Source organism: Trifolium pratense, linkage group LG7, assembly GCF_020283565.1.
Source record: "Trifolium pratense cultivar HEN17-A07 linkage group LG7, ARS_RC_1.1, whole genome shotgun sequence".
NCBI classification, from domain to species: domain Eukaryota; kingdom Viridiplantae; phylum Streptophyta; class Magnoliopsida; order Fabales; family Fabaceae; genus Trifolium; species Trifolium pratense.
The window spans coordinates 46911824-46924983 of record NC_060065.1 but is presented as its reverse complement, the minus strand read 5'-3'; positions in this window follow the sequence as shown (position 1 = coordinate 46924983).

Genomic DNA, 13160 nt, shown 5'->3' with positions numbered 1-13160 from the left:
GAAAAACTGGTCATTCCCTGGGGGCAGTGCAGTTGGAAGTTTGTGTTGGTAGTACAGTTCGAAAGACCTTGTTTATGGTCATAGCTGCCAAACCTAATTACAATTTGTTATTAGGTAGAGAATGGATACATGGTGTTGGAGCTGTTCCCTCAACCATGCACCAAAGATTAATCATCTGGAGAGAAGATGGTTTAGTCGAGAATGTAGAAGCAGATCAGAGTGCATATGTTTCAGAGACAGGCACTGTGACTTTACAGAATTTCGACAAAAACCTGGCTTCGATTGCTCCTTGTGGTGAGCAAGATGCTGCCTTCGATCCAAATGAAGTGGTATCAAAAAATGTATACCACTCAGTTAAGTTGCATCCAACCCATGGCTTTTGTTGGGAAAGGGAAGATATAGAGAAACCCTTATGTGAGGATGCATACCCACCAGTATCTGGATGGGTCAACCACGATGAGTTTGATGATTGAGTCCCCAGCATGGGATCGAATTACGGCTTACGCAGCCGAGAATAGAATCAAAATGGCTCTTGAGGCCATTAATGTTCAAGAAAATATGGCTGTCGAAGCCAACGATGACTTAAGGAACGAACTGGCCTTGGAGGCTAGTGAAGTAAATGATGGGAAAAAGCAAAGGTTAGATTGCATCTATGATGATGAGCCTTTGGGTTTTGAGAAAGATCCACATAGTTCGATTCAGAGAATGCAAGCCCAAGACCCTTTGCAGGAGGTTGATATTGGAGATGGCTCTGTTAAAAGGCCAACTTACATTAGTGCCAATATAGACCCAACCTTAAGAGAAAAAATGGTCGAGTTGCTTAAGAAATACAGAGATTGCTTTGCATGGGACTATAACGAAATGCCTGGGTTAAGCAGAAATCTTGTGGAGCATAGGCTACCCCTTCGACCAGATAAGAAACCTGTAAAGCAGCTTCCAAGGAGGTTTGCACCAGAAATCATGACAAAGATCAAAGCAGAAATTGAAAGGTTGCTCAAATGCAAGTTCATTCGAACAACCAGGTATGTGGAATGGTTAGCTAACATTGTTCCTGTTATTAAGAAAAACGGATCACTTAGGGTTTGCATAGACTTTAGAGACTTGAATAATGCTACACCTAAAGATGAATATTCCATGCCTATAGCCGAAATGTTAGTTGATTCAGCAGCAGGGCATGAATATTTGAGTATGTTAGATGGCTATTCAGGTTATAATCAAATCTTTATTGATGAAGATGATGTGCCAAAAACCGCATTTCGTTGCCCTGGTGCTTTAGGCACCTATGAGTGGGTGGTGATGCCTTTTGGATTGAAAAATGCTGGAGCAACATACCAAAGAGCTATGAACTTAATTTTTCATGATTTTATCGAAATATTTATGCAGGTTTATATTGATGATATTGTTGTGAAATCCGCTTCCCAGGATGAACATATCGAACATCTTAAAAAATCGTTCGAAAGAATGAGAAAATGTGGATTAAAAATGAATCCACTGAAATGTGCTTTTTGTGTACATGCAGGAGATTTCCTTGGCTTTGTTGTGCATAAGAAGGGCATAGAAATTAACCAAAATAAGACAAAGGCTATCATGGAGACAGAACCTCCAGGAACGAAGAAACAGCTTCAATCTTTGCTAGGAAAGGTCAATTTCTTGAGAAGGTTTATATCAAACCTAAGTGGTAAAGCTCAACCTTTTTCTCCACTGCTGAGGCTCAAGAAAGGTGATGTATTTGAATGGGGAATGGAACAACAAAAGGCATTTGATGATATTAAGGCATACTTGTCGAAGCCTCCAACTTTAATGCCTCCTATTCGAAACAAAGCAATGAAGTTGTACATCGCAGCATCAGATTCGACTATTGGAAGCATGCTCGCACAAGAGGATGAAAATGGCGTAGAAAAGGCTATTTATTATCTAAGTAGAATCTTGAATGATGCTGAGACTAGATATAGTCCAATTGAAAAGCTTTGTCTATGTTTGTATTTCTCTTGTACCAAACTTAAGCAATATATCAAACCAGTTCATGTTTATGTTTATTCTCATTTTGACATCATTAAGCATATGTTGTTAAAACCAATTTTGCATAGTCGAATTGGGAAATGGGCTTTAGCTTTAACTGAATATTCATTGACTTACCAACCCCTGAGGGCTGTAAAGGGTCAAGTAGTGGCTGATTTTCTTGTTGACCACTCGGTGACTGAGACCTCAATAACATATGTAGAACATGAACCTTGGATGTTGTACTTCGATGGCTCGAAGCACAAACATGGTACAGGAGTTGGAATCTTAATCATTTCTCCTTTAAAGATTCCAACAAAATTTAAGTACAAGATTAATGGAACATGCTCCAATAATGAAGCCGAGTACGAGGCTTTAATTGTAGGTCTAAAGATTATTTTGGACTTGGGGGCAAAACATGTTAAAATCAGAGGAGATTCTGAGTTAGTAATAAAACAATTGACAAAGGAATACAAATGCATTCAAGAACATTTGATGAAATACTTTGTCATTGCCTTCTCGTTACTAAAACGGTTTGATTCGTGCGACATTCAACACGTGCCTCGGATCGAAAACCAAGAAGCAAATGACTTAGCCCAAATAGCTTCTGGTTATAAGGTAACGGGGAAAGAATTAGATGAGATAGTTGAAATTAAAGAAAAACTAATCTCATGTGAGGTAATACCCTATCAGCTGGGGGCAAAAGAACCAAATGGCGAAAGGGAGCCCGAAATGGCTGATGCACATTTTGATGAAGTAATGACTGAAGTCTTTGTGATTGACAATTTGGCTGACACGGATTGGAGACAACCCATTGTTAAATACATAGAAAATCCAACAGGTACAGCCGATAGGAAGGTTAAGTATAGAGCCTTGAATTACACAATCATGGGAAATGAACTATTTAAGAAGACTCCTGAAGGGGTTTTGTTGAAATGCCTAAATGAAAACGAAGCGTATGTAGCAGTTTCAAATGCCCATAGTGGAGCCTGTGGTGCCCATCAAGCAGGCCACAAGATGAAATGGCTTTTGTTTCGACAGGGTTTGTATTGGCCTTCCATGCTTAAGGACTGCATAGAATATGCGAAAGGTTGTCAAGAGTGTCAAAAACACGCGGGGATACAACACGTTCCTGCCAGTGAGTTGCATTCGATTATCAAACCTTGGCCTTTTAGAGGCTGGGCTTTAGATTTAATTGGTGAGATAAGGCCCGCGTCATCCAAGAACCAACGTTATATACTAGTTGGGATTGATTATTTTACCAAATGGATAGAGGCTGTTGCCCTGACAAATGTGGATCAGGAGACAGTGATCAATTTTATCCAAGACCATATTATTTATAGGTTTGGGCTTCCTGAGACGATCACTACTGACCAAGGAACGGTGTTTGTTGGTCGAAAGATGCAAAATTTTGCTGAACAATCAGGTTTTAAGCTAATGACTTCGACGCCTTATTATGCTCAAGCAAATGGCCAAGTTGAAGCAGCCAACAAGGTTGTAATTAGTTTAATTAAAAAGCACGTTGCCCAAAAACCAAAGAATTGGCATAAGACCCTGGACCAAGTCCTATGGGCATGTAGGAATTCTCCTAAAGAGTCAACAGGTTCGACACCTTTTCGACTAACATATGGTCACGATGCCGTGTTACCTGTTGAAATAATGATGCAGTCGATTCGAATACAAAGGCAATGGGAACTACCTCTTGATCACTATGAGAACATAATGTTAGATGAATTAACAGACGTGGATGAGGAAAGGTTGCAGGCGTTAGATGCTTTGATTCGACAAAAAGAACGAATTGCTAGAGCGTATAACAAAAGGGTTAAATCCAAACTCTTTGACGTAGGAGACTTAGTTTGGAAAGTCATCCTCCCCATGGACAGACGAGATCGAGTCTTTGGAAAATGGTCACCCAATTGGGAAGGACCATTTAAGATTTCTCAAGTTTTGTCAAATGGAGCTTATGAGATTGAAGAGTTAACTCCTGAGAGACGTTCAGTCAATATGAATGGCAAATATTTAAAGAAATACAAGCCAATGTTGCAAGAAATAACCATAAAAAGTGAATAACGCAAGAATAAAATTTGCAAGATGGTAAAAGAAAATGCCAAGAATCAATTTTTATTCATACAAAATCAACAATACAACCAATCATTCAAGAGTGTTCAAGAAAATACAAGAAATGGTTGAATGTTGAAAGATAAACACTCAAGGTTTACCCTGAACCCGAGTCCCCTCATCCTTTGAATCAGAATTGGAAAGTTCTGAGATCTGAGAGTCTTCATCCTCAGAAGAAGGAGTTGGAGTTCCTGGGTATTCTTCATCAGGCTCTAGGGTACTGAGGAACTTGAGGTAGTCTTCATCTTCATCATCTGAACTAGAGCTTGAAGAATCAGAAGAGAGAATGATGGTTTCTACTACCTTGGCTGGTGCCGGCCTAGGGCGAAGGATTCTAGTGCGTGGAGGTTTGGAAGCTGGAATCTTGATTCGTCCCCTTCCAAGAGGACGTGGTGTGCTTGAGCCCGGGGTAGAGGAAGGAAGATCTTTCTTGTTATCCATTCTTTGTGGAGAGGTGTTGATGCGTTAATTGGTGCAAAGTGCTGAACAAAAGAGTTGCAAGGCGTGGGTATTTATAGCAGGATTAATACGCATTAATAGCTAGGCAGTTACAACTAACCACGTTCAGTTTGCATAGGAAATGCCATTGCATTAATGCTCAAAGCCATGTAGTTAATTATGTTGACTGCTTTAGAAACATGTTCGCTTCATTCCTTACAAAATGCCATTAATAAGGCTTGGGAAAGTGGCCCAAAAGAAGGAAAGCAAACAATAACAAAGGAATAAAATACTCAGCCAAAATATATGAACATGCAGCATTAAAAAAGCCAAAACGGGCATGCATTCAAAAGGCATGTACGAAATTGTTTGACAGTTGCTAGTGTTAAAAGATTTACAATTACGACATCCAAAAGAAAAAACTTGAGACTAAAAGGAAAATTTATAAAGTCAAGGTTGTTGTTGGGATGTTGAAGGAGGCTTTCGATTGGCCGCTTGAAATTGGTAATACTGAGTTCGAATGGACGCCAGTTTACGTTGTAGCATTTCCTTATCACTAGCAAGGTGCTCAACTCGCTTTTGGACAGCTAGACCATCACTGTAGTGTTGGATACCTTCACGTGCTAGCTCATCAAGCTTAACCTTTTGTGCTTCAATGGCCACTGCAGCTAGCTTTTCCATCTTAGCTTCCTCTTGTCGAATCTTTGCCTTTAGCGCTTCGATTTCAGATTGCCATTGAGCAATATTGTTCTCACAAGCCACAAGTTGCTCAAGAGCTTCATCAGAGGCAGCCTTGATAGTTGTGACCTCTGCATTGCAACTATTAGCTTGTTCGAAATGGTGTTGCTGGGTGGCAAGCAGAGATGTCAAAAGGCTGCTAGTCCTGGTTAGGAGCTGAGATTGACTAACGAATTGTTCTAAAAAGGTTTCAGCCTGAGTCACTAGAAGGAACATGGCTTCGTCAGTCCTTGGGTTCTGCAGCTTGCGAAAAAGGGCTTTGATATTGTAGTATATAGAAGAATCATGTTCAAGCAGGCCCAGCATATCCCCATCAAGGATCTCTCGCCTAAATCTGATTTCGTGCTCAAACTGTTCTTGCGCAAGTGCATCTTCCTTATCTTCCGTGTTCCCAACAGCAGAGCTAGAGGCGCCATGACTTGATAAAAGCTTGTTGAGTGCATCTGCCGGGGTTAAATCTCTTAGCTCTTTGGCAAGTTCAGCCGGTAAAACAACAGTAGGAGGAGGTTTCGACACGGAAGTTCCCTCTTCACCAAGTGAATCACCAATATAGGAGTTCCCATCTTCAGAGTCGAAAGTGCCAGCACTGGGTGAACTAGACTCATGGTTTGACCCACTTGGTTGTGGTTGATTGGTAGTGGAATGTTCGCCATCAACGGTTGGCCTTTGTTCACTGGAAAGGTTGGCAGCAGGGTCAACTTGAAAATTGGTTGGAGGATCATTTTCAGCTAATACTTGGACAGGGTTCGTCAAAGGATTCTGTTGCGGTAGGCCTTGATCAAGTTGGTCCTCTTCATTGCTAGGCTTAAGGGTATCATCTTCGAAAGCGTGGTGAGGCGAGCCAGGAGCTTTGGGTGGTGATGAGGTTTCAGTAAGGACGGCCGTTTCGACAGGCTGAGGAGATGAAGGTTTTTCTGCCACACTTGCAGGATGCGTACCACTTGGTCCTTCGACCATCCCTTCAGCCGCTTTGCTAGGAGCAGGCTCATCTTGAGGAATAACCTGGGCAGAACTTTTTGGCTGAAATAAATGAAACCATGAAAGAATGAGTAACACAGTCAAGGGCTGAAGAAGTAATAAGAAGTAAGAATGGCCTACTTGGGCTTGAGGGGTAGCAGAAGCTTCAGGCTGTGAAGTTGTTTCTTTTGCAGTAGCAGAAGCCTCGACAACAGTGGCTGCAGCAGGAGACTTTCTGTGCTTCTTTTTCTTCTTCTTCTTCCTCTCCGATTGCTCTAAAGGAGGGTCCTCAGGTGATGCCAGAGTAGCAGGTTGTGCCTCAATCTCAGAGGATTTGTGTTCAGGAGTACCTTCTTGGTTGGGTTGGTGTTCTTTTTTCTTCTTCTTCTTTTTCTTCTTCTCATCAGTAATGGGTTCAGCGTTATGAGGGGGATCTTGAATAGTGGCAGTGTTAGTCTGCTCAGGGATGGTCGAAAGGACAGGAATATCCTACAGGCCACAGTTCAGTAAGTTCACATTCAGGACAAAAGAAAAAGAAGTCTTAAGCTAAATGGATACCTTATCTGGAGCACTCGAACAAGTGGCTGGAATAGGTCTTTGTTTCTTCGAAACAGAAGGAGTTTCAGTTGAATGAGACCTTTTGCGCGAAGCAATCTGGAAAGGGCATATCAAAGTTAATATGGACATCCTACAAAAGTGTGAGAAGCCACAAAAAAGGCAAGGGCCTACCTTTAGTTCAACCTTAGGTGGTGGAGGAAGAGGTTTGCTAGAATTGCTAGAACCTGCCTTCGACTTACTCCCTGCATTGGAGAAGTGCGAATAAGAGAAAAGCACGCAAGGTAAAAATGATGCAAGTAAAAGTAAAACTAAAAGAATACCTCGGGCGTTCAATTTCGACTTAATCTTGTTCAAAATAGATGAGTCGAACCCATTAGAGATAGCAGTGAGTAAGGCAGTCTTGTCAACCAGGCGTCCTTCATAGTGTCGAGACCACCAGGTAAAAAATTCCCTAGTGCAGGCATGTGAGGGAGCGAAGTCGAATGGGGTAAGCTCATAGGAAGGCTGATCGAAGTGGTTCAAGAATGAATGGAATTGTGGTTCTGTCATGCCATGCTTGCCTAAACAAACCTCCCTTTCTTCCAAGTATATGCTCTTAGGGAGTATTTGAGTTAAGTCAAATTGGCGAGACACCAGGTTTGGGAAGTAGCCAACTAACCCAAAATCTCCAGAGGTCAAGCCAATTCGACAAGACAAGACTGTAGGCATCAAGTAAGCATTCCAAATGCTGTTGGTTACCATCTCAAATTCTGGTGGAGAAGGAAATCTGTGAGTAAACCAAGGAGGACCAAGTGGCCTATCTACAAAAGGAGCAAAGCTAGGCTTGAACTTCTTCAGGCTGAGAAAAGCATTAAAATACTGTTGGAAGGCTACATCATAACCAAGGCCTCTTTCCCTAGGCACCATCCTCGCCAGCCTTGTGCCTTCGACTCGACGTGTTCTTGATTCCTCATAGTATGGCTCAGGCAAGAAAAGGTCAAGTTCAGCGTGAAAAGTGGCAGTTAGCCATAATTGCAGCAACCAAAAGGGGCCAGCACCTAAAAAGGTGGATCCATCGCCTGTTCTCTTAAGGTGTTCACAAGCATCCCTCATGGATTCATAAAGACATCCAAGAATAAGTCGAGCGAAGTCGAATTGCTGACATTCATGTAGTTGAATAGCCATAGGGATGAATTTCTTGGCTACCTGGAGAGATTGAGTGCAGAAGACATACTGCGATAGCCATAAGGTTAGGAAAGCAACGTGTTCCTCGTCACTTACTTCATCGCTAGTCTTTCGATTTTCCACGATGTATTTGGAGTAAGACTTGTTTCGAAAATCAAATTTGATGGTGTCGGAAGCTTTGCAAGGATCATAAGTGTCGCCAAGAGGCGATAAGCCAGTAATGGCAGCAACATCCAGCAGTGTAGGAGTCATCATGCCACATTCGAAGTGGAAGGTGTTGGTGGAAGACTCAAAGAAGTGTAAAGCAGCAATAATCATCTCTTGCTGGTATTTAAGGCCTGTCCGAGAGAGCTGAATAAGGTCATAAATACCACAGGCTTGCCAAATATCAGCCTTATCACGTTGTACCCTGTCTAACCAGCCAAGATATTGGTCATTCAAAGAAGGAGCTGATCGAAACACTCTGTTAGGCGCCTTGATATAGCTAAAATTGTAGGGCTCACTAATGAAAACCCTAGGAACACAAGGTTTATAAACAGGAAAGATAGACAGAACCTTGGAATTACGGCTTTTATCACTTGGTTTGGGTCCCCCAAACGCATGCACAAGGTTATCAACAGAATAAGGAAAGATTAATTGACTTTCCCAAAACTTTTGCAAGTCCAGACGCAACGATGGTTCTGGAACCACATCCTCATCGTAAGAAGAAAGAGTGGCGGCGGTCCACTTACCGGCGTAAGGAAGGAATTTTCTGACACCTGAATCTGACGCCATTGATGAAGGTATAAAGATGGCGTGAAAAAATGGTGATTAGGGTTAAATTTGGGAATCGCAGGTTGTTTGCAACGGTTGAGGAAAATCCGAGTGAAAAGAAAGTTAATGACTGGGTGATGAGCAGAAAGGTGAGAACAAGAAGTTTCTTGAAAGCAAGAATTCAAGAAAGAATCGCAGAAGATGAAGAAGAAGATGAACAGTTGACAGAGCAAAAATTGGAGAAAAACGCAATAAAGGAAGAATCTGGCTATTTATAGAGGCACACAGATTGAGGAAAATAACAAAGTTTTTCAACTTCTTATGTTGACAAGTGTCCAAACCCCTTGACAGGTGAAAAGAAAAAAAAAAAAACAAGTTTTGGAGCCAATCCAAAGTTTTGAATGGCAGCCTAAACGATAGGAGAGATAAATGGAAAAGAAAGTTATCCATTAATACTTTCAAAAATGCCACTTCCTCTTTCGATAGACACCGTCGAAAATGGCATTTTTGGGGGGCAATTTGTTGGACATAAATTTGGTATTTATCAATTAAATATAATTGGTGGGTCCAATATTTGTTTTGGAGGTTATATTATCAAAATAAAACTTTCAAAGTTGGTGTCGAGAACTCCCTATGTCGAAGCAGAAAAGCGTTTCGAGAGCTGTAGAAGATGCGTATAGTTTTGGTTTTACCAGAAGGCTATCGAAGGCGCAAAATCGAATCGAGAGACAGTTGGGCCAAGCCCAAAAAAGAAACAACGAACGGCCCAAAAGATCTTGGCGCGCGCTGAAGGAATGAAAGATGAAAGTGGAGAACGTGGTCGACGTGGCAAATGGAGGAGCGTCCAGATGATCGAAGAACAGTTACCACTTTGTAGTAGTATTTATAGTAGTTTTTCATTCAGAACAAGGGTCACAAAATTTATACAAACATTCTCTCTAAAAATTCTAAGTACTCAGCGATCGAACGAACGGAATTCAAAGGAGAAATGTATGTTTTGTGAACCATCTTTATTTGTAATTGTTTTTCATTCAATGCAATGCAATTTGTTTTCCAGTAATTTTTTCTAAGTCTGAATCCAGATACTCGCTTGAGAAACTGCTACTTCGAGGCGATTCGAATTAGTTTCTCTTGTATGCTTTAAAATATTTTGATTCCTAAATGTTTGTTTCCTTATTCAAACGAACATTCAAACAGTTTTCTTGAAGCGAATAAACACAAAATTGTCCTGAGATTTACTAGTTGATCTCGCGAGTTTAAATACTTAAACTAGCGGTTGTTTACCAAATTCCAACGTAAACAGGTCTGAAACCACTTGATGCCAAAATTGATCCCAAGTCAGATTAGACGGTACATTATTTCTAGGAAAATACAATGAACACAATGAACACTATTGGTTACACACCCCCACAAAGTGAAATAGAAAAAATAAAAAGGAAAATAGAAGTTTTTTAAGGGTTTCAAATTGTGTAAAAAAAAAAAAGGGTTTCAAATGAAATTTGCACGTCAACTTTTTTTTTTTAATAAGCAAAATTTTATTATAAAAAAATACTTGGGGATACTCAATCATTCACATAATCACATTTGCCGTTACGGACTAATTTTCTCCATTATGACAGCCCCTTCCATTAAAACCATAACACTTCTATGTTTGTTTAAATCATTATTTATTAGTAGTAATGTGATTATGTGAGTGGAGCACCGAAACGAGTTCAGGTATGCTCCATTACCTTATTCTCAAGTTCCTTCCATTACCTTGCCCAGATAGTGACACTTGGATAAAAACTAATCAACAGTCCGGATTAAAAATTAAAAAAAGTTTTAACAACATCATGTAATTTGTCTTCTTCCTTTCCTTTGTCACTCTTCCTCCACAGTACAATGCTTCATTTTCCTCTCATCACCGTTTGGCCATCGTCGCCCACTCTAGCAATCCCTACGCCGCTCGCCACCGTCCTAGTGACGACATCATCCCTCTGCGTTCATTCCAGCGCCGAGCATATTTTCACGTTGCAGATCTTCCAAACAAGAACAAAATCTAATGGAAAAAAATGAAACACCTCTTCCGAAAAACTGATAGATCTTAAAACATTAGAATCTTAAAATTACAGAAACTTAAGTTGCAGAATCTTAAAATTACATTTTCCCTCTTTTCTAATTCCTGTCTCAAATCGATTGCATCACCACCAAACAACAATTTCAATCAATCAATCTTCAATGACAATCTTAAGTTTCAATCAAACAATCTTCAAACTGAAAAAAATGGGGAGATGGCGGCACAAAGAAGATACCACGACGGCAAGCGGCGGCGGATGTGAAAATAGCGGTGAACGGCACCGTAACAAACATAGCGAAAAACAATTTGGGGGAGAAAAGTGCAAATCTAAAAAAATTGCAGAGCTTTGGCATGGTAGATTTGAGAGAAAAAGAAGATCAATAATATAAACACGGTGGCGGCGAAGCTTTGCCATGGTGGTGGCCGTCGAGTGTCAACGGTGACACTGCAAAACTGCAAACAGAGAAGAGGAAGCGTACAGAGAATAAGAGGAGTAGAGTAACCATAAAATGTTGAACCTATTGAAGTTTAATCTCACCCATTAAATTTTTTAATTGCCACATGTCATTCATCCATAAAGGAACTGGAGCAAACTGGAGGATAAAGGAATGGAGCATAACTGAACTCCACCGAAACAGAGTTTTAATAAATCTTGATTTTATGGTTTAAACTTTAAAATATGGCGAGACCTATTCTATATCTTCATAATTTAGGAAAGATAAATTTATTCATTTTCGTTCATTAGTTCTAAAATTAAAATTGAATACATGATGAATAAAAATTAAAAATTAACTACGAAAGATAATACAAATTAACTACATGATGTATGGTTGAGTTAAATTGAATACATGAAAGATAATAAAAATTAAAAAATTAACTACATGATGTATGGTTGAGTTAAATTGAATACGTGATGAATAAAAATTAACTACGAAAAACAAAAATTATTCATTTTCGTTCATTAGTTCTAAAGTGTTTTAATGACTACATATATTTTTTTTCTTCTGTATCCGTATTCCGTATGTCTTCCTTTTAAAATTCTTCACAATATAGTCTACGGTGGTGATGGTGCGATGAGGTACTACTTCGTGCCATTATTTCACCTTGTTGGGGTTCTTATACTCCTTTCCACCGTCAATCTCCACCACGTCGGTAGAGTTGAAGTAGTTTTCAAATGGTGATATGGTTCTCGTTAGTGTCGTCAAAACCGGGTTTTATTATTGAGGCTTGTTGTTACACCGCTAGGGGATTTGTTACGCCATCAAATAATTCTCTATTTGATTGTTGTTGTTTTTGATTGAATTTCTTGAAATTTGGAAGTTTTGAGTGTTAGAATTAGAGATACACAAATAGGAAAAGAGAAAGACGGTTAGGGTTCAATAGAATATCATTGCATTAACTTAACATTACAAAAAGTTATTAGAGAATATGTATAAGACCTAATGAACTCTAAACTAACAGGCCCAATAACATAGCCTATTATTTTATTATCTAACACATACTCTTAAACTCATTATGTATCAACAAGAAGCATTATGAGTTTGTCAAACAAAATACGAAAAACTTACTATAAACTTCAAACATTGAGTTTGGCATACGCAAAGTCGTCCCCAATTTTTTAGAAGTCTTACTTGAATATTAAAAATGAGTCGCTAATAAAAAATACAAAATATTTAAAAAGAATTATTCTTAATTTAAATTATAAAAACATAAAAATTAATTATCATTGTATATAACATTAAAAAGTGACATTGGTTAAAAAAAAACATTAAAAAGTGACATCTTAATTCACAATTAAATTTGACGCAAAATTTAAATGACCTACTGATTGAGTTCTATATCTTTTGAACCAAAGACCTTGCACACCAAAAAAAAAAACAATATCCTACCACTAATTTATTAATGCACAAATGATATTTTTACAACCATTAAAAATATATAACTATTATTAATAAGGCATCAAAATTTTGAGGCTCGATATCGTTGCACGCTCAACACATGGGTGTGGGTCGAGCCTGCTGTCAGTGCTGTTTAATATTAACTATATACTATTCAGATTTGAGCTACTTCTAATTTAACCAATTCCTAACCTCATAGGTTGCATTTTTTTTATGACGTTTTCTTTTAATCAATGAAAAGAGAAATTTCAATATGAGATTTAAATTTTAAGTATTTTTTTAGTTTAGTTGGTAAAGTTGAAAAGACAAAAGTCCAATCCTTAACCTTAGCAATATTTTAACTTTTCTATTTTTTTTTCTTTTACAAAGCCTATTTTGTTATCGTTTTTTATAAGTTATAAATTTATAAAAAAAAGAAACACAATTGGGGTGGACAAAATCTAATCAGAAAAAATAAAATAAAAATATCTTAACAAATAAAA